The 26,386-nt window shown below is 35.0% G+C and overlaps 1 protein-coding gene and 1 pseudogene across 5 annotated transcripts in view; one reads left to right on the top strand and one right to left on the bottom strand.

Annotated features, from left to right (window-relative positions):
* Window positions 1–26,386, top strand: part of GRM5 (glutamate metabotropic receptor 5) — a 511,936-nt gene that overhangs the window by 68,242 nt on the left and 417,308 nt on the right. The window lies entirely within an intron of this gene.
* LOC140615650 (small nucleolar RNA U3) lies at window positions 556–632 on the bottom strand (annotated as a pseudogene).

The following is a 26,386-nucleotide window of genomic DNA, read 5'->3' as shown; positions in this document are numbered from 1 at the left end:
ACTGACCTTATTCTTCCCCTCCAAAATTGTTTTAGCTATTCTAGTTCCTTTACCTTTGGATAAACATTTTAGAATTATCTTGATCTGTATCTACAAAAAAATCCATATATGTTTTGTTAGATTTAGACCTAAGTACTTCATTTTTTTGAATAATGGTAAATGATATAGCATTTTTATTTTTTTGTATTCTCATGTTTATTGCTCATATATAGAAATACAATTAATTTTTTTGTTTTTTTATATATTTATTTTTATTGGTGTTCAATTTGCCAACATATAGAATAACACCCAGTGCTCATCCTGTCAAGTGCCCGCCTCAGTGCCCGTCACCCAGTCACAATTAATTTTTATGTTTATCTCAGATCTTGCAGCCTTGCTACACTCACTTGCTAGACTAAGAACTGTTTTGTAGATTTCTTGGGATTTTCTATTTAGACAATAATGGCATTCTCAAATTGGGATAGTTTTATTCCTTCTTTTTCAGTTTTCTACCTTTTATTGACTATTGCACTTATTAGAACCTCTAGCTCTATTTTGTTTTGTTTTTTTTTTTTTTTTTTTTGGTACCCTACACGTTCAGAGAAACTTCTCTAGTAACAAACTATAGAAATGATCCCTGAAAGTATAGTCTTCCTCTAGCTCTATTTTGAATGAGAATGGGAGGATCAGACATCCTTGATTTCTTATCAAACTTAGAGAAAAGCATTCATTCTTTCACCATTAAGTATGACATTAGCTGTTAGTTTTTGTAGCTGTTCTTCATCAAGATAAAGTTCCCCTATATTCCTATATTCCAGGGAGTTATTTTTCATTCTAATGAATTGATGTTGAGTTTTTCTACATTGATTGATGTGATCATATGAATACATATGGTATATTACACTGATGATTTTCAAATATCATACCAGTCTTGCACCCCTGGTATAAACATCACTTGGTCATGGTGTATAATTCCTTTTATATATTGCTGATTTCTGTATGCTGATATTTTGTTAAGGTATTTTGTGCATATATTCATGAAGGCTATTAGTCTTTAGTATGATTTTTCCTTTCTTCCTTCCTCCCTGCCTCCCTTCCTCCCTCCCTTCTCCCTTCCTCCCTCCTTCCTTCCTTCCTTTCTTTCTTTTTGCACTAGCATTGTTATCAGTGGACTACTTTCTCTGATTTGAGTATCATAGATATGTTATCTTCATAAAGCAAATTGAGAAATGTTTCCTCCTTTTCTCTTTTCTGGAAGACATTGTGCAGAATATGTCTTAATTCTTCTTTCAGTGTTTGGTAGAATTCTCCAGTGATGTCATCCAGAATAGGAGATTTTTTTTTTTTGGAATTGTAAATTATGAGTTTAATATCTGTAATAGTTATAGGTATTCAAATTATCCATTTTCTACTGGGTAAGATGTGGTTGTGCTTTTTAAGGAATTGATTCATTTTATCCAAGTTGTTAAACTTTTGTTTGTAAAGTTGTTCATAGTATTCACTTATTATCCTTTTGATGTTTTCAGGGTCTGTGTTGAAATCCCACATTTCATTGTGATATTGATAACTTGTGTCATCTCTCTTTTGTATCAGTCTTCTTAAAGTTTGGTCAATTTTACCATTTTTTTTTAAGAGAACTAGTTCTTTGTTGCATTGATTTTCTTGATTCATTGATTTCTATTATTACCTTTATTATTTTCTTCCTTCTGCTTGCTTTGGATTTACTTTGCACTTTATTCTTAAGGTGGATTTACTTTGCATTTATTTTTATTTTTTTATTTTTTTTAATAAATTTATTTTTTATTGGTGTCCAATTTACCAACATACAGAATAACACCCAGTGCTCATCCCGTCAAGTGCCCCCCTCAGTGCCCATCACCCATTCACCTCCACCCCCCGCCCTCCTCCCCTTCCACCACCCCTAGTTCGTTTCCCAGAGTTAGGAGTCTTTATGTTCTGTCTCCCTTGCTGATATTTCCCACACATTTCTTCTCCCTTCCCTTATATTCCCTTTCACTATTATTTATATTCCCCAAATGAATGAGACCATATAATGTTTGTCCTTCTCCGATTGACTTACTTCACTCAGCATAATACCCTCCAGTTCCATCCACATTGAAGCAAATGGTGGGTGTTCGTCCTTTCTGATGGCTAAGTAATATTCCATTGTATACATAAACCACATCTTCTTTATCCATTCATCTTTCAATGGACACCGAGGCTCCTTCCACAGTTTGGCTATTGTGGACATTGCTGCTATAAACATTGGGGTGCAGTTATTTTTATTCTTATTTTTATTGATTTGAGATTTCTGTTTTTCTCATGTGTTTAAGTGCCTTAAATTTCTCAGCTGTGTTTTTTGATATGTTGTGTTTTTAATTCATTTCAGTTTCATGTATTTTTAAATTTTTTCTTGAGACTTCATCTTTGACTCATGGATCATTTAGAAGTATATTGTTTAATGTTAAAGTGTTTGGAGAGTTTCTTGTTATCTATTTTTGATTCTAGTTTAATTCCATTGTAGTCAAATGATGTACCTTTTATGATTTAAAGTCCTTTATGTTTGCTGAGGTATATTTTATGGACAAGAATAAGGTCTATCTTGGTATCTGTTCCAAGGGCACTGAAAAAAGAAGTTTATTATGCTGTCGTTGGGTGGAATGTTCATTAATCCTGTTACTTGCTGATGTTGAACAATTATGTATCTTTCCTGTTTTTATGCTGATTATTCCTTGAAATGTTGAGAAGGGTGTTGAAGTCTTCCACTGAAATTGTGGATTTGTTAATTTCCCCTCTCAATTCTATCAGTTCTTACTTCACATAATTAGCAGCTTTATTGTTCGTTGCATCTGTATTTAGGATTGGGTTGCTCTTTTAATCATTATATAATGCCTTGCTCTGTCTCTGGTAGACTTATTTATTTATTTTAGAGAGAGTATGTTTGTGGGGGGGGGCAGAGGGAGAGGGAGAGTCTTAAGCAGACTCCATGCTGAGCGTGGAACCCAATGAGGCGCTTGATATCATGACCCTGATATCATGACCTGAGCTAAAACCAATAGACTCTTAACTGACTACACTACCCTGGTGTCCCATTATTTTTTATTTCTGATGATTTTCTGGGTTTGGTTTCTCTGAGCTTTTTGTCTACCTTCCTGTGGGTTACTTGAATACTCTGGAATTTCATTTTTATGTATTTATAGTATTTTTGAATGCATCGGTTTGAATAGCTTTTATAGTGGTTATTCTAGGCATCACATTAGCTACATATTGTTCATCACAGCCTATAATATTATTCTTCAAGTAAAATGTAGAAAATTTACCCATATTCATACCCTTTTCCAACTCCTTAATTATAATTATCCTAAATATTATGCTTACATTTATTTAGAACCATATCAGAAAGTGTTATAAATTTTCTTCAACTGTCATACATAATTTAGAACACTGAAAAGAAAGAAGGGAAGTATAATTTATTTACTCATGTTTTACTTTTTCTATTGTTCTTTCTTCCATTCTGATGTCCTAAGATTCCTTCTTTTACTGTCTCTATTCAGGAATATACTCCAGATGGTCTTCTGATGTAGGTTTCTGACAATACATTTTCCTAGTTTTACTTCATTTGAAAATGTCTTATTGTCTCTTCATTTCTGAAGAACATTTTTATTGAATATAAGTTTTAATTTCACTGGTCTTTTCTTGCAACCTTTGAAAAATATTTTGTTACTTCTCTCTGGCCTCCCTGATTTCTGATAAGAAATCTACTACCAATTCAAATTACTTTTTTCTTCAAAGGTAAGGTGTCTTTTCTGTCTAATTGCTTTTAAGAGTGTCTTTATTTTTCGGAAGTTTAACCATAATGTGTTTTGGTGTGGATTTTATTGGGTTTATCATGTTTGATATTTGCTCAGCTTCTTAAATCTCTAGGCTTATATCTCTTACCAAATTTGGGAAGTATTCAGCCATTATTTATTTTAATACTTTTTCTGCTTTATCTTCTTTCTCTTCTCTATCCAGGACCCCATTGATAGAATAGTTAGATCTTTTGCTGTGATGTCTCAGATCCCTGAGGCATTCTTCTTTCTTAATCCATTTTCTCTAGTTCATATTGAGTACTTCTGTTCTGTTTCTCTGTTCACTGATTCTTTTATACCCTCCATTCTCTTGATAAGCCCATCTATTAAGGGGTTTCCGTTTTCTTTTTTGGCTACTGTATTTTTCATTTTTCATTTAGTTCTCCTTTATATCTTTCATTTCTTTGCTCACACTTTTAATTTTCATTATTTTTCACTCATTTTCATAATTTCCTATTGAAATATTTTAATATGACTCTTTTTTATAATTATGTTTTATTTGAATATGATTGACACACAATGTTACATTAGTTTCAGATGTACAACCTAGTGATTGGCAAGTTTATATGTTATGCTGTGTCCCACCACAGGTGTAGCTACCATCTGTCCCCATTATCACTATTGCATTATTATTAACTGTATTCCTTATGCTGTGCCTCTTATTCCCATGATGTGTTCATTCCATAACTGGAAGCCTGGATCTCCCACTCCCCTTCATTTTACTCACCTTCCCTCCTTCTGCCTTCTTTAAGATTACTATTTTAAAATGTATGTTAACATCTCAGTCATGCTGTTCCTGGCATTTATTGATTGTCTTTTTTCATTCAATCTGAGATCTTCCTGTCTCATCGTATGAGTGCTTAAGTGATTTTCTATTGAAATCTGAATATTTGGGGCATTATGTTATGAGACTTTAGATCTTATTGAAATATTCTGTTATAACTAGTTTACTTTGACATTGCTCTAGTGGGAGAAGATGGGGTGTCACCTTGTTACTGTCAGGTGGGGTAGAATTCCAGGTTCCCTGTTTGGTCTCCATGGACACCCAAGGTAAGAGTACTTTTCATTACTGCTGAGCAGGATTAGGAGTGCAAGCTCCATATAAGGCCTCCCAATTACACCACTGAGGTGGGGAGGAGACGGTATCTTCATTACCATTGGGTAGTGGTGAAAGTTCTGATGGTCTAACAGGTCTCTCCAGGGCCAAAGCATCAAGGAGGGTAATGGTATCTCATTATTGCTAGGTGAGAGTAGAAATTCAACTCCTCACATAATTTTCACTAATGAGGGTGTTGCTTTCTTAATACTGCCTGACAGTAATGAGGACCCTGGCTCCTTACATCTTATTCCTTCATCCCTGACACTTACCATAATAAGGGGGATTAGGTATCTTATTATAGCTTGGCAACCATATTAGAATACGGTGAATATCTTCATCTGTCATTCTTTTTTTGATTCTACTATAGCCTCTGGAACATATTAGCTGCTCAAAAGGTGGTAATTAAATAATCTGAATTCTTTCTTCTCTGTTTAGATGGGACCTGCCTCTGACCTGTGATTGCAGATATCTGCCCTGGTTCAACTTGTGTGTTTGGCTTTTTTTAAAACATTTGTTCTCAAAGAGATCTTACTCATTTTGATGCTTCCCAAGTGTTCATTACCCATGCCAGCTTCTTTCCTGTCTTAGGCTTTTAGTTGTAAGATATATATTATGACAATGTGGATGAATCGGAGTACAGCATGTTAAATCACAAATGGACAAATTATATGAGGTATTAAAAATAGCTAAACTCATAGAATAAAAGAATGTAATAGTGGTTGATAAGGGCAAAGGGAGGTGGAGGAAATGGGGAGTTGTGTTCAATGGACCTAAAGTATGAGTTCTGCTAGATGAATACATTGTAGAGATCTGCTGTACAACATCTGTAAAGAAGGTAGGTAGCATTTTGTGTTCTTACTGCAATAAACAAACCAAAAAAGAAAGAATCATAAATTCTGGGAAGTGTTGACAGTTCTATTACTTTGATTGTGGTAGTGATATCACAGATTTTGCATATGATCAAATTCATCAAAATATTTACATTAAATATGTGCTGTTTATTTGTATGTCAATTATACCTTAAGAAAGCCATTAAAAGGACATATATATTAGATTTGTATCATCACCCCCAAATCTACACATCTAAAATTTAACCAAACATCTCTTTATTGAAAACAACATTTTTCTTTTCCTGATTCTGACTATAATTCTGAGATACCACTCTTATCCCTGTCTTCAAGACTGGAAATACCAGTCATACTTAATTCTACTCTCTTCTTCACCTTTCATACTTCATTGCCAACCAAGTCTTACCAAATCTGTCTTCAGGATGCTCTCTCATCTTTGTTTTCCTGTACCATTTGACTTCTATCAATCACTGTCCCCCAAGTCTTTACTCTGTTCTTGGAATGCTGTAATTGCCTAACTGGTCTTTCTGCTCGCTCTTTCTGTCAATCTACCCATATAAAATTGCCACATGTATCTCATAAACGTGAACTTTTTCACGTGATTTTCCTGATAATAGCTGGTTTATTTTATTTTATTTTATTTTATTTTATTTTATTTTATTTTATTTTATTTTATTTTTTTAATAGCTGGTTTAATAATGTGGTATGGCCCACAAGATTAAGTGTAATATGCTTTAACTTGGAATTCTGGGGCCTTGTAAATCTAGTTCCAATGCATCCTCCCTTGCTTCTCTGCAAAACTTCTTAGGCAAATATGTGTATATATCTACAATGGAAAGAGTCTCAGGAGATAGTCAATTTGAGTTTTAAATACAGCTCTGCCACTTACTGTGAGACATTGGACAAGTAACTTTATTGGTGACTTCTTTTTCCCTTCTGTCAAAACAAGGTCTCTAACTGGAAAATCCCTAAGTCCAATTTTAGATCTAGTATTCTAAAAGAATATATAAATACTGTATTTTTCCCCTACTGTATTTACTTCTTTCCTTCTGGAAAACCACATTTCTTTGCCATATTTGAATATCCAATTTGCTCTTATTTCTTTTAGCCAGTGCATATGCTAAATGAGACCCATTAGTGGTTGGAAAAACAATTCAGTGAACAAAAATTATATTTTAAATAAACTAAAAAGTATATAGCACAACAGTGTGGAAATGTTAGAGTACATTAAATATAGTAAAAATAAGTATATTCCATGATTTTTTTTGTTCTGAATACACACACACACACACATAATGGACATGATGAAAAATGTTTCTTACCATAAGCCAATAAAGTTGAAAGTATAGCTTTAAGCCATACACATATACATTCATAAATGCACTATTTGACTTATAACAACTCTTTGACAGTTATACTAGACAATATCACTAATTCTTCCTCCCATTGGCCTATGGGGAGGAAGCTCAATAGTAGTGGTTTCCTTCAACACAGCCCTGACTCTTAGCTTCAGACCCCAGCTTTAATATCTGTCTCTGGAAACCTTTGGTTTGATACCATCTAGAATTCTTTTCTGCTTCTAGCACTGTAAGTCTTTGCATGGCATGTTATCATTCTCTTAGTTTTGACATTCCATATATTTCATTATAGCTCCTGTCCTGATATAGCTCTCATGTCTCAGATACTCTTACTCCCCAGATAGCATAAAATGTACAAGGTAGATTAAGTGAGAAAAACAAGGAGGAGAATTCAGTTTCTTTAAAAAAAAGGTAGGTGTTTCTTTTGTTATTTTTGCCTCTAAGTGCAGAAGGAAATAGAGTTACCACCTGCTTATGGCATTTTGAATCTATTACCATTCAAATATGTTAAGTGATTAAGCCATGCATGGTGTTCATGCATATGTGTCTGTGTGTACCTGTGTGTGTTAAGTGTGTGTTTCCACCTAAATTATCTTGTACGGTTTATGAAGCCCAAATGCCACCTTTTCTTCTCTCCAGAGGCATCCAGAGAAGTACTTTGGAAATTCATTAGCGTATTTCTTCATGTTCTTGAAGACGAAGTATTTTAATATATATGCGGAGAGAATTTCTCGTGAACTTCAGAGACAAAGACATAGTTGGAATCAACTTTTGTCCATAGAAAATAGGACATTATGTAGTAAAACCATCCCACAGGGTTTTTTTTTTTTTTTTTGTGCTGGGTTGAACTGTAAAACTAATAAATTGAGTTATAATTAAAATTTCTCAAAAAAATTTCTCTAAAAAATGTAAAGTTAAAAGCTCTCACATGAGTGTATATTTATTTTGACTAACAACTATGTACCATTGTCCCTATGTTCTGTGAGGGTTTTTAAATTTTTGGGTTTTCTGTCTTTGATTTTAAAGACCATATCTGAGATAGATGTCAGTTGCTGTAAAGTTACTGGATGAAGCATACAGAAGAAAGCAATCATAGGTTTCCTCCCTATTCCATGCCCATAGCTCCAGTTTATGCTCACTAATTATACATTTGTATATATTTTATAATTTGCCATTTCAAGATCTGGGGGTGCTGGATGCCCTTCTCATATTTGATACAACTTACATACTATTTTTCAATCATGTTATTAGAAATGAGAACTTGCATTTAGAAAATGCCAAATGATTTGCACCCTTGGGATGTCAGTAGCTCAGCAGCCATCATAGTTGTTAATCAAGCCCATCTTCATGAAGCCTAATCATCCTTGCCTGGGGCCATGTCCCACATCATTAATGCATTAAATATCTTTCATAATATGTAGGCTACACTCCTCTTTTTTTTTTTTTTTTTTACACTCCTCTTCTGTACTTTGCATTATATACCTCCCTGGCCTTATTTTAAGTCACATGTTCACACATACAGACTTTGTTCTGTCCAACTATCTCTTAGTGGTTCTCCTGTTTCATGTCTTGTCCCATGTGGGTGCCAGTTGTTTCATATTCTCTCTTTTTTAAGGCCTGCTATTCTATTCTCACCCCCACATTTCTCCATGTTTTTAAAATCTTAATTATAGTATCATTATTTCTCTTGGAATTTTTTTACTATCCTCATACTTACAATTTTTGAAGGTTAGGTGCCCCACAGCCCTAAAGAACATATTTTTTTCATTTCTGTAACTCTAGAGTCTGACAAATTATATGTACATAATAAACATCCTTTAAATGATTTTATTTTAATAATGATTATGAAAATATAGATGAGTGTTCAGAATATAACATAAGAGGCAAGTTATTGGTAAAGTGTTTCCTAGGATAATTAAGACAACTTAAGTTGTAACTCATTGAAACCAGAGAGCTCTGGGGATGTAGTCAAACCCTACCTTACTGGTCCTTAGATCTTCATCCATGTCCCCACACTTGGGACATAAAACCTTATTACATGAAGTAAATTCAAATCCTCATTCTAATCAAATTCTGATCATATGAGAGATGACAACTGAGTGTTTTCTTATTTTATATAATGTTTTAATTTAGTACTTTTCAAACAATGGCAGTGAATATTGGGGGGGTCCCATAGACTTTCTCAGAGGATACATGATGTCAAAATTCTTTTCACAGCAATGTTAAGGCATTGTAAAAACATAATATGTAATAATGAAAACAACTTAAAAGTAATAATGAAAATTAATAATATAATTGAGTTTTTTTGTCAGGCACCTTACTAGATGATTTAAGTGTTTTTTGGCTTTAAAATTTTTTTGTTGAAGTACAATTAACATAAAATGTTATGTTAATTTCAAGTGTATAACAACAAGTTATATACAAGTGATTCAACAATTCTATACATTACTCAGTGCTCATCACAATAAGTATAGTCACCATCTGTCACCATACAATGTTATTGCATTATTACTTCCTCTCACTTAATTTCACAGCAAATCTATAAAGTAAAAAAAATAATAGTCCTGGTTTTCTAATAGAAGAAAAAATTGAGGATCAGAGTTAAGTGTCATGCCTTAGGTTACAGAGTTAAAATATAGTGAGGGAGAAATTCAAATCTAGGTATATTTTAATCCAAAGTCTGTGCTCTTTTCCCCACACTACTGCTTCATCAAAATTTTATGGAGAAAAAAAGTGAAATAATTTAAAGGATGTTTATTATGTATGTACAATTTGCCAGACTGAGGATATAAATAAACAGAATGAGTACTGTCTAGCTGTGGTGGCCTGACATAGGGCACACCAACGTTTTGAAGTTGTGGGCATGGCCATAGTCAGAGAAGGAGTCCCAGATAAAATGATAGCACTGCAACAAGGTATTAAAGAACATGGAGAGACAGGTTTGAGGGTGGCAGGTGGCAGGCCCTCTTCCTGGTGGATGGCATTTATAACTCTGTGTGCTTAATGGGTCTGGGGTAAAAGCTCTCAGTAAATGATTTAAGTTGCATGGACTCAAACTCAATACCAGATTTTAAGTTACAAATATTGCAACTAGAAAGATAATGGATGAATTGTTAAAATGACAATTTAACAAAATCTTACATATAGATATAGAATTTCCTTTTCTTACTATTATTAGGCAGGTGTTCTTAGAATTTGAAAACATGAAATGGAATATTTCTTTGGGATGCTATGCCTTGGAAAATAAAAGTACCTCAAGACTCTCTGTAGGTTCCCCACCAGTACTACAACTCAAATAGTAGCCTTCCTTTCTCTCAGTGTCTTTAATAAACTGAGTATTACGTAGAATTGAAACCATTTAGATTAAAAATATCTCTCTCTTACAAATATAAAGTGAACTTCATTTGTGAGGTTTTGCTTTTTTTTTACTTATTTGTTTAAAATTAGGGAAGGAACTCTCTTACAATTAAGAGAATATTGCAATTAGTTGTATCATATACATATAGTCACTATGCACATACTAGCTTTAGGTGCTAATTAAGATAAATTGAGAAAACAACCGAGGGGGAAATAGAGTTTTATTTGTGTGTGAATTTAAAGTAGCAAGAGAATTGCCATGAGGAAGAAAAATTTATAATAAATTAATCCAAAAGTTATGCCCTCATTGCAAGGACTCATCTGTTAGTACTATAGCATACACTTAAAAATGAAAATGTGAGTGCCTTGCAAAGGAAACATTGAAAAAGCAGGATCTACCATGGTTGTGAAGGTTAACTTAAGTTTTAAGTTCTTTGGAAAGAGAAAATCAGCAGAGATGCATATAGGAGAATTCTGTCCTTTAACTGAAGCTAAAACAATGTGGATTAACATAGACTTCTGTATTATAAATTAGTTATTCATTCAACATATATTTAATGAGCACCAACTATGTACTGGGCCTAGAAAAATAAGGTGCATTCAGTCTTTAGCCTCAGGGTCCTTCCCCTATTAGATCATGAATCTTTGCTCTTCCAAGTTGTCTCAGAATTATTTAAATTTAAATACTTAAATCCAACTACTTAAAAATCACCTAACTGCACTCATCTAGGTTTATCTCATGTTTTCAGAGTTTTTTGCTGATACTATAAAAGAATGTACATACCCCTTGACCATAAATACACAATAGGTACACACTTGAACATTTTTATATTGTTATCTAAAATGTTTAATTATGGGCAGCCCCAGTGGCTCAGCGGTTTAGCACTGCCTTCAGTCCAGGGCGTGATCCTGGAGACCCGGGATCAAGTCCCACATCAGGTCTGTGTCTCTGCCTCTCTCTCTGTGTCTCTCATGAATAAATTCATGAGAATTAAAATAATTTATTATTTTACATGATTTCTGTTACATTGAATTTGAATTTAGATTTAAAAATAACCCATAACATCATTGATTTAAATATAACCAGTGAAATCTAAAAACTGTAGCCATTTGATACTCAGGATTGAGCCATTTAAAAATATAAGCAGGGCAGCCGGGGTGGCTCAGCGGTTTAGCGCCACCTTCAGTCCAGGCTGTGATCCCGGAGACCAGGGATCAAGTCCCACATCGGGCTCCCTGCATGGAGCCTGTCTCTGCCTCTGTCTCTGTCTCTGTCTCTCTCTCTCTCTCTGTGTCTCTCATGAATAAATAAATAAAATCTTTTTTTAAAAAATATAAGCAATTTTCATTAACAGTCATAAAATTAATATCATTTCCAATTACTCTTGAATGTGTATTTCCATTCTACTTCCTTTACAAAACTTTATCCTAATGTGCTGTTATTTTTAATCTGTTGTATGTCTCCAAAACAAAGAGAAATGCAGGTAAATTGTGCATGTGTATACATATTTTCTCTCCTGTGATTACAAAATTATCCTGGATTAAGATATTCTTATAAATACTTTAGTATTGAATTTATCAAAAGATAAAATACTTATTATTTCTTATAAATACTTTAATATTGAATTTATCAAAAGATAAAATACTTAAATTAGGAAATATAATTATTACACATATAAAATAATTTATTGGAAATGCCAACTTTTTATTAGCTAGGAGAAGCACTTTTTCATTCATAAACCTGTGGCTAAATATTATTTAATGTTAAAATTGAGATGTTAGCAAAAGATTTATATATCAAAAAAAAGATTTATATATCACTTTTTTCCTATGTTTCAATTTTATAAATACAAGGGATATAAAATACGGTTTATGTAAATATAAGTAGGATAGAAAAAGTTGTTATCCCAGTGACACTAAATTCTTTGAACTATTGCAGATTATTTGTAAAAAATCTCATGATGAACATAAGAAAGTAATTTTAATGACCAACCAGTCACCTGATAAATCCTCCTTCAATTTGGAAAGCAGGATGGCAACACCAGTTTGACTCTCCGTGGTTTGAAAGGCGTCTGTCGCTTTAACGGGCTGGTTGCCTCCAGAGTCAGCTAAGCATTTGCCACAGAACTCCAGGGCTCCTTGCTCTCCTTTCATCTGCCTGTGGCTCTTGCCACATGTTCATTAGGTTTAGATTATTTAAGAGTTATTAGCAACATCAGCGATGAAACTACATTGCTGGAAAAGAAGATGAATCCTGGATCCTTGTGGAATGGACTTTTTAAGAAACCAGGACAGTTTTAGAGAAAGCAGGAGTTTACTGAAGAGCATTGAGACATCCTGTTGTGCTCATGTCTTGTCTGACACAGTAAAAGCTAAAGCTAGGAATCATGCATAAAATCGTGGCTTTCCTACTCAGTGGGTTGGTGTCTTCTGAGAAGTTGCTTACTCTCTCTGAGCCTCAGTTTTCTTATCAGTGAAATGAAGGTAATACGTACCTAGCAGAGAATGTGAGGATTACATGCCCTAACAGGAACACCTTGTATAGGAACTGACCATAGGAGGCACTCAGAGGATCAGGTGCTCTCTTCCATCTCTCCAGCATCTACCTCTCAGAGCAGGCTAATTTGAAGAGTATTGATTTGTTACAAGTGAAAGAAAAACTTAGCTAAAATCCTGCAGAATTTTCTATACAGTGTCAAGTAAGGCAGATGATATGCCTAAAGATTTATAAACAGAAATGATAAATACCAGGAGAAATAAAAAGTTCTGTACAAGATTTCTATGAGATCAGATGCTTTGGTGATCAGAGTCACATTGCTGTGCAAGAGAAAGTAATTCTTCTCTCCACTCATCTTTATTTACCAGGGCATTTTGAGATCAAAAGCACCCCCTTCAATTGCCAATACAGAGCCTCAGAGTTTTGAGGGAATCCTATGAAATCTGTATTCCTCTAGAGAATTTCCTTTTATAGCAAATGACCCTTCCTTAAACACTGAAGGTGACAAAATGTGATAGCTCAAATTAAAATCTGAATCTTGTTCATTCTAGAAAGCGTGCTTCTTACCTGAGACAGTCACTTATTTCAGACCAAGTCTCAACCTCTTGCACATGACATCGCTTTAGATAATCAAAACCTTCCTATCTAATAACAAGTAAATAGTACCCTTGAAATTTAATTTTTTATATTCTGAGCAGAACTTAATTTTTAAAAATTGAATCCAGTTTTTAAAGACTTCATCGATAATTATCAAACCTTTAAAAGTGTCTTATGTTGAAAGTATCTGTGATGAATTTCTCTATTTAAAATGTTCCTTCATTTTGAGTAAGGGTCTTCTTAATATTTTCAAGTGAATCTATTATTTGAAAATACAGTTTTTCTAGAATCTTATTCTGTGCACCCCAGAAATAGTATTTCAATCAATATGTAAGAAAATTAAAACAAACTGTTTTTGTCCCAATATTGACCTAGAGATGAAATTATTCATTTACTGTCTTCTCCAGCAGGATTATGTAGGGGAAATAATATTAAACCTAGAGGAAAAATCAGCATACCTAGATATTTTTATTGTATTTATAGGACAACTTTAGTGTGGATAATTCTTCACAAGCAGTCTAAAAAATTCCACTTTTATTCTGAAAAGTAAAATGTTTTATGTGTTTAGATTTACTCCTAAATTGCACTGGTACAATATAAAAACTTACTCTGTATGCTTAATTCAGCAAACAATTATTGAGTGTTGCTTCTGTGTATAATAGAGAGCTGCTAATAATAAAGAATACAGTGTTGGAAAACAGCGTCATCAACTTCCTCACAAATCTATTGTGGGTGAAATCTACATAATAATAGCTATTATTGATTAGTTTTATGCCAAGCCATGTGTTCAGCTCTTGGATTTTTAAATGTATTCCTTACAACAACGCCATTTATTAGATGTTATTATCTCCACTCATTAGATAAAGAAACAAAGTCTCTGGAAAATAAGAATCAGGCTCTGGAAGTCCTATAAATAAAAGAGTTTAAGAAAGGTGGGAAAGAGATTCACAAGTCTCCTAAGACTGAAGTACATTTCATCAAGAGTTTAGAGCTTATTATTTAAGGTATTTTTGAGAATTCTGAAAAGGAAACAGAAATAAAACCATAATAAAGTTTAAGTAAACTTTATATCCTCTTCAAATGGGGAATTTAGAAATACAAAGTTAAAGGACCCTGGAGGCACACTGTATTTGGATTTTTGCAAGGTGTTTAATAAGATATAATATTCACACATCTCAGATGGCAAACTGACATGGAAGGTTCAGGCAGACTCATAACCTGTTTGATACTGGTAAGAAACATGCATAGACATGGCCAACATGCATATGAGAAAATGCTCCGCATCACTTGCCATCAGGGAAATACAAATCAAAACCACAATGAGATACCACCTCACACCAGTGAGAATGGGGAAAATTAACAAGACAGGAAACCACGAATGTTGGAGAGGATGCGGAGAAAAGGGAACCCTCTTACACTGTTGGTGGGAATGTGAACTGGTGCAGCCACTCTGGAAAACTGTGGAGGTTCCTCAAAGAGTTAAAAATAGACCTGCCCTACGACCCAGCAATTGCACTGTTGGGGATTTACCCCAAAGGTACAGATGCAATGAAACGCCGGGACACCTGCACCCCGATGTTTCTAGCAGCAATGGCCACGATAGCCAAACTGTGGAAGGAGCCTCGGTGTCCAACGAAAGATGAATGGATAAAGAAGATGTGGTTTATGTATACAATGGAATATTACTCAGCTATTAGAAATGACAAATACCCACCATTTGCTTCAACGTGGATGGAACTGGAGGGTATTATGCTGAGTGAAGTAAGTCAGTCGGAGACGGACAAACAGTATATGTTCTCATTCATTTGGGGAATATAAATAATAGTGAAAGGGAAAATAAGGGAAGGGAGAAGAAATGTGTTTGAAATATCAGAAAGGGAGACAGAACGTAAAGACTGCTAACTCTGGGAAACGAACTAGGGGTGGTAGAAGGGGAGGAGGGCGGGGGGTGGGAGTGAATGGGTGACGGGCACTGGGGGTTATTCTGTATGTTAGTAAATTGAACACCAATAAAAAATAAATTAAAAAAAAAAGAAACATGCAGATTCTACAGGAGTTAGGAGTTAGGGCTCTGTGTTCAGAATCATAATTGCACTCCTTACTGTGTCTCAGTTTCTTTGTAAAATTGTCATAGCTTATTGAATAGCTGTATTATATCTGTCCTCGATTTTACTAAGAATCAGCACAATGTAACCTATTATTTTAGATTAAATAATCTACAACAACCTAGAAGTTGTTACCTAGTGATAGACGGTGACCTCTTAATTGCACTCATGTCCTGCTGGACATTTGCATTATTGATGTGGATACTGGCAGAGATGGAATACTGATGAAATTTGTAAAGATTCAATTCACTGAGATCTTGTCATTTAAAAATGTTAGACATCATGATAACAATAACAATGAAAGGATAATATACCAATTGTTGAGCCCCTATTATAAGGCAAGTACTTCTTATATATTATCTATAACCATTACGACAACCTGGACTGGGTAGCATTATTTTTGTCTATTTACATATGAAAGATCTGAGGCAAGGATCTGACCTTCAGTCACACAGTAGCATTCTAGACATACAAAGGCAGGTCTGTCTCGCACCAAAGCTCAAACCCTTATGTTACATTCTTTAATTAGGTGACATTTTATACAGATAAATAAATTTGATTTTAGTTTAAAACATACTATGTTTGAATATGAATAGAATAATGCATTTGTTCCTTTCTAAAGCTCTCATTAAAAACAATCATAAAAAGGGGCACCTAGGTAGCTCAGCAGGTTGAGTGTCCAACTCTTGATTTCAGTTCAGGGCATGATCTCAGGATTCTGAGACTGAGCCCTGTGTCAACTCCATGTTCAGTACAGAGTCTGCTTCAGATTCTGTCTCCTTCTCCCTCTGCCTCCATCCTCACACACGTTCTCTCTCTAAATAAATAAAAATCTTTAAAAAATCATAGACTAATTTACTGTAAATTAAAGCTGAATCAGTAATAGTATGGTGGTATTTTTGTGATAACCAAACTGTTAACTCTAGAAATGGTAATAGATGTATTCTGTAAAAATCTGTCTGCTATCAGCTGGGTGCATGGGAGACAGTAAATGGTGGTGGTGGTGATGATGATGGTGTTGATGATTCTTAAACTAAGCACCCTGGTAGGCTTAGTTGGGCTCAGGGGCTCTCATATAAGAAGGGGCCAAACAAACCAGTAAATATCTCAGAGATGAGTGCTTCAATAGGTTTCAAGTCTATGCTGATTAAGGCAGGGTTGAATGAATTAGAGATACTTGGCTTAAAGGAGAATGAATGGCCCTTCTTTATGTTACTTTTCCTCTTGGAAATTTATGTACATTTATATACACCAGATTACACACACAGAGACATATACAGATATACACATACATCAGAATTATGTATAGAATTAAACTATTTATAGTGTTTGCCAGTTTAAGATTATGGGGGAAAGCAATAAACCATCAAAATATAAATTTTGCACAGCAACCCCTTCTATAGCTTAAACTAAAAGATATTCTTTTTGAATTCCTGGTGAACCTCTTATATCATTTCAGAGCCTCAGCTGGCACAAAGACAACCTAATGCTGTGAAGTTTACAGAAGAAAAATACATTTATCATTGGAACAAAAGAGTGAATACATGCTATATAGGCAGTGACTATGACTTTGCATTTTGTAAAGAACACTAATAATTTTTTGAAAACTCCTAGATTCCATTTGACGTGTGGTATCTTCGGGTCCAACAGCATTGACTCAATGAATTGTTCTTCAGAGACAGATCATCGAAGTACTCTTGTAATCTGCTCCTACTGCAAGCAATGGCTGTACTCTGCTATCAGACCTTTCACCTTTTTCCTAATATTATCTATACCCACAGTTCCCCCAGGGAATATAGGAGTCTTTGGGGAGGAAGCAAGTGAAGCCAAATAGAGGCTAAGTTAAGACCAGCCTGTTTTAGTTTTCCCTTAGCACTGTTTCTAACTTCCTTACCTCATTTGACCTCTGGACCTTGTCAACCCATTAGAGCTAAAATGAGTCAGATCCTCCGGGTCTTTGGTGCCTTTTCTGATGTGACCTCTTGCAGGCTTATCCTTGGGATCTGTGCCAGAACAATATTCCTTAACTGGCCTCCCATCTGACTCCTTCTGAACAGTTCCCCAGATTATATAGGAAAATCTTGTAGTAGGCATCATAGTAGGCACTGATTGTCCTTTGACTACCTTTAACTCAACCTATGGTCATCTTTTGTGTTTTCTACCCAATCCTGGGAAATCTTCAGAGAAGCTGTAATTAGAATTATGGGCATCTTTGAGGAGGTAACGATGATGAAACATGGAATGAGATGCCTGTAATGTAATAACATTGAAGTATTTAAGCAGAATCTGAATGATCATCTCCTCCCAAAAACAGAAAAAATAGAAAATGAGGCAAGCTAAAAATTCCCTTTCAACTTTAGAAAACCAAAATAGCATGATGTTTCCAGCATTACCATCCCTTCTTAGCCCAATTCAGCTGTTCTCTGTGACTATTCCTTGTTAGACATCAGGAAGTCAAAGTGGGTGGCTCAGAGGCAGTTCTCTCATCAATACCCTGGTAATGTGTTGAATTATCCTGTCAGTGTATTCAGTGTCATAAATGTGTTAATGTATCAGAGATTTGTTTAACTTTTGTGGGCGTTTTGCACAATGAGTGCTTTGCTTCAATGTTAGTACTAGGAAAAAGTGTTTTAGCCTTATTTAGCTAATTCCTTGGAGATTCAAGTTTCAAAAGATACCTCTAGGGGACTAATAGGCCTAAGATTGAAATGTTACTGCAATCATTTCTCACCATGAATTTCAAAGGTCCATTTCACTGGAAATTAATAGTATGTTAGAACCAACCATGTGAGACTGTGGAGTCCACTACAGTTCAGTCACTGCTTTATTTTAGGCTTATGAATCTGAAACAGAGAAGTTCAAATTCATGCTGCAGAAGTAGTATTTGAAAGTAAAATTTTCATTTAAGTGTTAAATTTATAGCTCTTGTGTTCTAGAATTATTTGAACACTTGTATTACCTATTTCATGAAATCTGTCTTAAATGGAAAATTCCATGTCTCAAGGCTTGGAAGGACTTGCATATTCATTGTGGAGTGAATGTGCTATGTGAGGCTGGGATGCTGTATTTTTTTAAATAGTGATTGATTCATTTATACCGTAATTTGGTAAGTCACAGGCATTTCTCGAACCCCTATTTTTTTAAAGACTTTATTTATTTATTCATGAGAGAAACAGAGAGACAGACATAGGCAGGGAGAGAAGCAGGCTCCCTGCGGGGAGCCTGATGCAGGTCTGGATCCCAGGTATCCAGGATCCCGACCTGAGCCAAAGGCAGATGCTCAACCACTGAGCCACCCAGGTGCCCCTGGAACCCCTATTTTATGTCAAGTTTAGTAGTGCTATTTCCAGACATAAGTAACTCTTAAAACATGACCTCAAAAAAAAAAAAAAGATTTTTGAGGCAATTGATGTAAAAAAAAAAAAAAAGAAGAAGAATAAAAGCAGTAGGATAGGGAAAGTCCTATAGGTTGCTTCTTCAAAAAACATCCAAGATATAGAAAGTTTTCAGTTACCCTGTTACCCTGATCACTTCATGGGGAAACAATTGCTGAGAAACTGTATTTTTTTTAAAGATTTTATTTATTTATTCATGAGAGACAGAGAGAGAGAGAGAGAGTGAGAGAGAGGCAGAGACACAGGCAGAGGGAGAAGCAGGCTCCATGCAGGGAGCCTGACGTGGGACTCTATCCTGGGTCCCCAGGATCACACCCTGGGCTGAAGGTGGCACTAAACCGCTGAGCCACCCAGGCTGCCTGAGACTGTATTATTTTTCGTTGCTATATAGCAGATAAACCCTAGATTTCAATAACTGAAAATAACAAATCTTTATTTTCTAACAGTTTCACTAGATCAGGAATCTGGGAGCAGCTTAGCTGGGTAATTCTGGCCTAAGGATCTCTGATGAGTCTCATGGGAAAGCTTGGGTGGTGGAGCAGTCTCTCAAAAGCTAACTCATGTGTATGTTCGCAGGCATAATTTCCTCAATGACTAATGACTGGAGATTTTGGTTTCCCACCACGTGGATCTCTCCTTAGGCTATCTGAATGTCCTCCCAACATGTCACATGGTTTCTGGGAGACATAATGTCCCCAAGATAAAAGCCTCAGTCTTTTTATATTATAATCATGGAAGTTACACACAAGTGTCATCACCTCTGCTATATCTGTTTATTAGATATAAGGCAGTCAGCTCAACCAACATTCAAGCAGAGGGTAACTCAGCTCCATTTATTGAAGAGAGAATTATCTCTTCAATAAATTATGCAATTTTTGGCATAATTTTAAAATCGCCACATGGCTATGTTAAGGGAGGAGCATTTGTAGACCAGTATTGCTTAGTGTTACTAATTCCAACTCTGAGAGGACCAGTCTGGTATATAGGAAAAAACGCTGCTCAGCAAAGTGAGGAGACATACTTTCTTATTCTGATATTAATTCAATGTGCAATCTAAGTTAATGGTTCTTGAACTTTAGTGTGAACACAAAAACCTTGAAAGATTGCTAAAACGTGGATTTCCAGGTCCCGTGCCCAGACATTCTAATTTGGTGGGTCTCAAGCGAGGCCACAGATTGGATTTATAAGAAGTTGTCAGATTTCAGTTCTCAGGTACTGCTGGGTAGGACCAATATTTTAAACCTCAAGACTAATTAACTGTCTTCCTCGAAATGTAGCCCATGGGCTAGCAACATCAGTATCACCTGAGAGCTTGTTAGAAGGGTAAAATCATGGACCCCATGATCTTAGGCCAGATCTTAGGCCAAATCTACTGAATCTAAAACAACAGCTTAACATGATCTCCAGGTGATTCATATGGGCATGAGAAGTGTGATGAGCATCACAGTCCAGAAGGGATTGCTTATCATATCAGGACCTCAGTTTTCACATCTGTTAAATTGGCAGGGTTGATCTCATTTCAATTCCAACATACTGTGGGATGAAAAATTGAGGTTTGAAACCAGACATCCAGGAATGAATTGTTTCTGCTAGCCTTAATTCCTACATGGATAAAATGGGGATCATAATAGCATCCTCACTTGGTAAAGGTAAGAATGAAATAATGTTAATGAATACAATGTGCTTGGCTTCTGTTTGAACAGAGAGCTATGGTCTGACATTGGTTTTACATTTTTATATAAACATTCAGGTTGCAACCAGCACAGAGCTGTTTGTGAAATTGCTTGTTATGTTGGTTCCACCTATTTGATTAGTTAATTTGGTAAATTTACTGAGGCTGTAAGTGAAATGATTCCAGCTAATGATTATTGAGTTGAACCTCAAGAAGAGAGAAATAAAATTGAGTCCTAGGTAATTACAACTTAAAATACATACATTGAGAGTATGCAGATGCTGATTAAAGATAATGAATATATTTTTTAAAACTGATATAAAATTGGGACCAGGTTGGAGGGAGGCAGGTTATGGCTCAGAAAGTAACTAAAACAAAAACTAGAGATGACTGAATGAAAAACAAGTGAGTTTTCCCATTAAGTGGACTGTTCTTCTCCACTAGAAGTGTTCAAGCTGAGATTAGGTGCCCTGAGAACGTATATTACAGAGGGGTTTCTGTTTTGAAAAGAGCTTTAAAATTGACAATTTTCAAGGTCCCTGAAATTCTAAATTCTAATTTCATGACATCTACATTTTTGTCTCTTTTTTATGCTCTTTTCCCTCATGCCCAGGGAAGTCTGTACTTTGATATATGACTACTGCTCTCATCTGAGAATTATTGATGAGTTTCTACCAAAGGATATAGCAGGTTACATTGTTAAGTGGGTAAGAGTACATTATCAGAAGTCATTCAGACCACAATTTGAACCAAAGCTCTGCCACTTACAAGCTACATAACATGGGCAAGTTACTATACACCTGTCAGCATCAGTTTCCTCATTTGTATATGGGTTTAAGAAGAGTACTAGAATCAAAGTGCGCTGTGAAAGCCATATAAAATGAGGCATTTGAGGGATTTAGCAAAGTTGGACACATGGAAAGCTCTTAATAAATGTTAGCTATTCTTATCTGAAATATTTATCTAGGACATACATCACACCAACTTTCAGAACCCTCACTTCTCCTAGTGCTCATAGTGAAGGAAATGTACCTTAGAAACTAAGGCTTTTCCTGCATTACACTCTGACTCTGCAGCTTTCGCATGGCCTTGTTTGGCTATACTTCAGCATAATATAGCCAGATACCCAGAAATAAAAATTTACACCCACCAGAGCCTACATATTCATTTCCAGTGATGGGTTTCCTTTAATTTGAAGATTTTTTAGTCTGCTGATGGACTGACTTGAGAATACCTGCTAAACTACTGAAGTTTGGTGTATTGCTTTTTATCTTCCCACGCCTTCTCCTCATTACAGCTCTCACAAAATAGGCTCCCTCTCTGCTTTTCCTGCATATCAGGTACCCTTGTTTTGGAATGAATGTATTTCAAAACAAAATCTGTGATCTTTTGTTACATTCTCTCCTCCTGTTTCATTGTAAAATCATTTAAATTTCTTTTAAAGTTAATTTTGACCTGACATTTCACTGGCAGGTATCACATTACCCCAGGTTGCCAAATTACAGACCCAAGGTCTCTTTTTGATGCTTAACCTGTTGAACGTCCTTGTCCTGTGTAATTGGCTAACTCAGTCTAACCCTAAACTCTTTCTTCTTGTGGCATTCATGGCCTGCTTCTGTTTCAGTACCTCTTCCTTTGGTCAATTAACAATGGCTGGCTCTGTCTCTACCCAGGGACAAAGAGCCAAAACTGTTTTGTTCCTCGCTTGTAAAACTTGAGGTAGTGTTAGTAATCTTGCACAGTGCATAGAGAAGCTCTACCTAAACCTAGCATCCTGGTGCTTTGCACGCAATAGTAAACGACAGCTGTTATTATTTCCTTACAATTTCACTTTCAGTTCTCTGCCTGCCATTAGGGTTTGTGTATATTCAAGTTTTTTCTTAGTTTGTTTTCTTCACACTTTACATGGTTTCTTCATCTTGTCTCTCCACAAGCTTCAATATCACTTACGTATAGAAGAATGGCAGATTTATATCTCATGTTCTAATTTCTCTTAGTTCAAGACTCAAATACCTAACTCTTGACTATTCATCTGCACCATGATATCCCATAAGCACATCAAATTTCTATGTCTAAAACATCACTCATAGATTTTATACAATCTATTTCTTACCAATTAATCTCTTTCCCTATGTTTGGTATTCCTATTCACTTAGTTATCTAAGGGGGAGTCTTCACAATATTTAAGTACTCTTATTAATCATTCCTTATATTTAATTGTTTACCGAGTTTTGCCTTTCCCATTTTTCCTCTCCTGTATGTGCCTAGTTACTTGTCTCATTTGATGGGGTGAGAGGGAAGACATTGAAGAGATGAGAGATAAGAGACATTCCAACAATTCAGGCAAAAGTTTGATATGGTTTTAATCTGATGCCATAACAGTGGGCACAAAAAGAGAAATCCATAGACGAATCATCATGATATAAAACTTAGATACCAAAAGGCAGATAATGGCGTAGGTGTCAAAGTATTCTGGAATATCAGTGTTCTTTATGTATCAGTGTGATTCTACATTGAAAACTATGTTCCAATGGAGCAGATATTTATTCACATGGTTAATATGATCTTGGAGTATTAGGTTCATTAATCCATTAATTCACACATGCACAAATTATTTCTACAAGCATTGAGTACATATTTTAAGCATTTTGCTAAGACCTTTAAATACAAATATAAATATTGTCAAGGAGCTAACAGTTTAAAAGGAGCAGTAGGCAACTACATGTAAGATATATTATTAGTCTACTTAACAGACATTTCCAATCTTTTCCTCTATTGCTATATCTACTCAAGAATTTGGGATAGTATTGCTCACCTCCACAGACTCTCTTACTGCCAAAGTTCTAGCTACAGAGATTTTCTAGGGATAGCTAGAAAGCTTCTGCTTTCTTGATTAAAAAGGATAGAATCAACTAGCATGACCATTTATCCTCTTTTACCACACTTCTGATTTTGAAGGCAAATGTGATATGTATAGATATTATAGCCAACTTACAACCAAGAAGTAAAGATATTTAGGATAAAAGGTTGAGATTCTAAGGATGAAATAGAAAATTAGGGTTTATAGTTTCTCTGGAGTTTTTAAAGCTTCTTCCAGTTTCCTGATGCTTGAGTAATAGCTCTTCACCTTTACCAATTTAACCTTATTTTTAAGCTTCTTTTTTTTTTTACAATTTTGAAGTAATTTCAAATTTATAAACATGTTGATAAAATATACAGAGCTTTTGTATACCATTCACCCAGATATGCCTGTTAATATTTCTCATATCTGAAAAAGTTGAGAAATTTCAGAAATGATGCCAAACATTATCCCTTGTATTAGTTTCCTGTGGCTGCCATAACAAATGACTACAAACTTGATGCTTAAAACAACAGAAATTTATTTTCTCATAATTCTGGAGGCCAGAACTATTAGCACTACTTTGTTGACATCAAGGTGTCAACAAGGTGGAGCTCCCTCCAGAGTCTCTCAGAAAGATCTGTTTTTTTGCTTCTTCCAACTACTCAGGGCTGCCAGCATTCCTTGATTTGTGTCCACATAACTCTAATAAAAGCCTCTGTCTTCACATTGTCTTTCACTATTCTCAGTGTCAAATCTCCCTTTTCTACTCTCTGATGAGAACACACTTGTTAATAGTTTTGAGGGCCCACTGGATAATCCAAGATAATCTTCCCATCTCAAGATTATTACTTTAGTCACATCCACAAAGGCCCTTTTTATTATGAGATGATATTTATAGGTTATAGGTAATAGGTGTTAGTACCTGATACCTATAGGCAATAATTATTCTGCCTACCATACCCTTTGATTCTCCAATATCCATTTCCTATGTACAAGAACATTTTTCCCATCCAAGAGTATTATGCTAAATGAAATAAATCAGTCTGAGAAAGACAAATAATATATGATTTTATTCACATGTAGAATTTAATAAACAAAACAAACAAGTATAGAGGAAGAGAAGAGAGAGCAAAGCAAACCAAGAAACACTCTTAACTATAGAGAACAAAGCAATAGTTGTCAGAGAGGAAATGGGTGGGTGGATAGGAAGGTAGGTAATGAGGGTTAAGGAGTGCACTTGTGATAAGCGCTGGGTGTTATTGTATGTAAGTGTTGAATCACTAAATTGTAAACCTTAAACTAATATTACACTGTATGTTAACTAACTGGAATTTAAATAAAAACTTAAAAAAGAACATTTTCCCACACAGGCACAATATATCCATGAACATAAAAAAGTGAACATTGATCCAATATTATTATTTAGTCCACAGATCCCATTCAGATTTTCATAATTATCCCAAACATACACATTCATACACACACACACACACACACACACACATATATATATATAATCTTAAGTCCAAGAGCCATTCCAGGAACAACTATTCCATTCATTGTCACATATGGATAATGTCCTTCAATTTGAAATAGTTCATTGACCTTTCCTTATCTTTCATGACTCTAACATTTTTGAAGAGTTTAGTCCAGTTACTGTGTAGAATAGAATGTCCCACCATTTGAGTCTGTCTGATGTTTGTCATGAGTAAAGAGTTTGTGCATTCTGAGCAAGATTATCACAGAGGTGATGCTGGGCTCTTCTCAGTGCATCATATCATGAAGCAAACAATGTTGATTTGTGCCATTATTGATGAAATTAGCATTTATTATTATTTGATTAATTAATAATGTCTGTCAGATTTCTTCACTGGAAAGTTAATTAATAAGATGTGATATTTATTAACTAATAAATAATCAATATGTATTTTATGAGAAGTTACCTTGAGAGTATGTGAATATGATAGTCACAGAGTTAATAATCTGTAAATAAAATATTCACAGAAGTTACCTGGAGAGTATGTGAATATCAGTGCTTCTCATCAGTCTTTCACATACATTTCCCATCCATTGATGATATTTTCCGGAATCAATAATCACTATGATTATTGTCAGATTGTGATGTTCTTATTCAATAATTCATTTTAGATTTATTAGTCGGCATAGAAGCATTCTGTTCACCCCATTTAAATATATATCCAATTTTATTTTTATACTAATATAGTCTCATGGATATTCATTTTACTCAAAAAATTACAATTTGTCATCATTATTTATTTGATATTCAGATTGTCTCAGACTTGGCCAGTGGGAGCTTTTTCAGGCTGACTCCTGTGTTCTTTTGACATGACCCTCATTTCTGGTGCAACATTATGTTTCCAGGTCATACTGTATTTTTTTTTTTCTTCAGCCCTGGAGTCAGCTATATATCTCTAGGAAGAAGTATTTAGAAACAAATCGTTGGGCACTGTGTATGTTCTTTGTGACTAGGATATTTTGTTTCCCTGCCTTCTCCACAGAATGAGATGAGAAATATATGTATGCAAGTAATATATGTGTATACGCATATGTCTCTGTTTCTACATTTTACTTTAATTTTAATTAGAGCTTTATCATACTGGATCATTTTTCACATGGATACTTCCAGTTGTATTCCAACATTACCTCTTTTCCTAATTCATAATTTCCATTTTCAACAATGAGAAACTTGTCTTCCATAGCCCATAATGGTTTTACTCATGTGTTCAATACTGCCCCTTTGCCAAACTCTTCACCATGACGACAAA

This window comes from Canis lupus, chromosome 23, assembly GCF_048164855.1.
Source record: "Canis lupus baileyi chromosome 23, mCanLup2.hap1, whole genome shotgun sequence".
NCBI classification, from domain to species: domain Eukaryota; kingdom Metazoa; phylum Chordata; class Mammalia; order Carnivora; family Canidae; genus Canis; species Canis lupus.
This window is presented reverse-complemented; position numbering and strand designations above follow the sequence as displayed.